Source organism: Elephantulus edwardii, unplaced genomic scaffold (genome assembly GCF_000299155.1).
Source record: "Elephantulus edwardii isolate Elephantulus edwardi_28Jun2011 unplaced genomic scaffold, EleEdw1.0 scaffold00173, whole genome shotgun sequence".
In the NCBI taxonomy this organism is placed as follows: domain Eukaryota; kingdom Metazoa; phylum Chordata; class Mammalia; order Macroscelidea; family Macroscelididae; genus Elephantulus; species Elephantulus edwardii.
In genome coordinates, this window is record NW_006399923.1 from 6,295,110 (window position 1) to 6,297,448 (window position 2,339).

A 2,339-nucleotide genomic window follows, 5' to 3' on the forward strand; every position below is an offset into this window, starting at 1 on the left:
TTTCAAGTATGGAAATACAAAGGAAGAGGAACAGTTGTAAGCAGACACTGGTGATTGGGACATGGAATGTGAGAACCATGAATACAGGAAAATTAGATATTGTTAAGGAAGAAATGGAACGCATAAATATTGACATACTTGGCATTGGTAGTAAATATACCCTTGCCTATTTTATATGTGTATATTTCACATTGATTTATTCATAGTGTATATATCCTTTTATAATTTTGCTTACTTCATATAGCATAATACAGAGAAATCTATTCGTTCTCATTTCATTGAGCGTTCTTGTGTTAGTTATTATTTTGAGTTTTAAAAGCCTCTTTAAATTTATTATTTGTGGTCACTGTGGCCTTGCTAACTTTATTCCTTTGAGACAGGCTGCTAATGTTATTTTTTTCTTAATATATTCTCTTAGTTCTCCAGGCACAAGTCTCTAGATTTGATACATACCTCTTTATTTATACTTCTCTTCAATAACAGAAAATGATCTGTTTGGAATTTTTAAAAATAGGCTTTAGAACTTTGGGTGTGTTAATGCTTTCTGAAACTAGTATCAATCTTATTTATGACTATAGTCTGACAGCGAAAAAGTGTGAAAATAAAATTCATGCATCAAGTATATAAAGACACATTATTGTGTGTCTTTTATACTTAAATGAACCACCCTAGAGTGATGCAATCTTTATTAAATTGTGCCATTAACCCCCAAATCAAGTATGTACATTTGTTAAAGAGGCTATCATTTCCCCAATTAATGGATTTGTTATTATGGTGCTAAATAATGGCTTCCTTAGCCATTGATTGACTTTACCATGGGAATAGGTAGAAATATATGATGATTGTTTTAGTCCATCCAAAAGAAGATTGGCTAGTCTCACCAAGCCACAAGAGGTTTGGTTGGTCTAACCATTAAATTGAGTGAATACAGACAAACAATTTTAGAATCTTACTACCAGCAAACAAGAAGCAGGCATGCAGTTCACCCTTCAGGTTCAGAGATTCTTGTGCCAACCAGATGTAGAAAAGAGCAGCAGCTACTGAAGGAGAAAACAAGAGATACTGCATGAGACAAAGCTCACTTTGGGACTGTCACTCGCCATAGAGCCAGAGCTAAGGGCTTTTGCACATGTTTGTAGGAGGACTGAGAACTGGGAGTCATAATTGACAAGACTAAGACCCTGTAGCCACAAGTCTGAAGGGTGTGATGCCTGTGAACACATTTCGGAAGTTGTCCTGACTAAGTCATTGTATCTGCTACCAACCTGAATTAGAGCCTTTTGATTTCTATAATATGGTTCTATGTGGTCTGTGAGCTGTTACAGTGATTCTGGTAAAGCAGTAAAACCAGTGTTGGAATGAGTAAGGAGACATGTCTGATGAATAATTAGGAATACGTTTTGTGTTGTTGATGTTGTTGATGGGGACAGTTTTCCTGTGTAGGGCTGGTAAGAGTTAGATATGGGTATAGCCAAGTGTCCCTTGCTCTTTTCACAGTTACTTTGTCCAGTATCAGTTGATAATATATTAGTGGGTTGATCTCTGGGTTCTCAATTTTATTTCATTGATTTTTGTGCCTGTCCTTGTAACAAAACCATTCTATTTTACTACCATGGCTGTGTAGTAGGTTTTGAGATCAGAGAGTAAGATGTTTTCTACTTAATTTTTATTTTTCAGAAGAGCTTTGCTTATTTGAGGTCTCCTTACTTTGCAAATGAAATTGGAAATTACCTTTTATATCTCCTTGAAGAATGAATTTAGTATCTGTATTGTACTGTACTGAACCTGTAGATTACTTTTGATAGAATTGTCATTTTCACAATGTTGAGTTCTTCTGTCCGTCTGGTGTGTATCTCCCAGACTGGTGTGTATCCATCGTGCTTACCCCCATCAGGGTGTCACTGTTTGTTGCTGGTGAATGGACAGCGACAACCAGCAATGATAGTAAGCCCAAGGAATATCAGCTGAGTCAAATCTGGTTCAATGGTGACCAGTGAGCATAAGTTAATTAAATTTATTCTCATTTCACTGGTTAATATTTCCTGTCTTTTGTTTTTTTAAACTCAAAACATCCCCCCACTTAGAAAACTAAAACTCTAAGGCACATTTTATTTTTTTTCTGAACCTGATTTTTAAATAGTGTTTATTTTGTTAGATTATTATGTTTAACTCTAATACCAAATCAGTTTCCATACCAAACTCTCAGGCAATCCCCAACTGACTTTTAAACACAAAGGCTCACCCACTGGGTCCTGACTGGCTTAAAGAAGATGCTTCCAGCCCACAACTGATTTCTAATTCAATTGAAATGACCAATCAGCTTACAACTGATAGCTAAT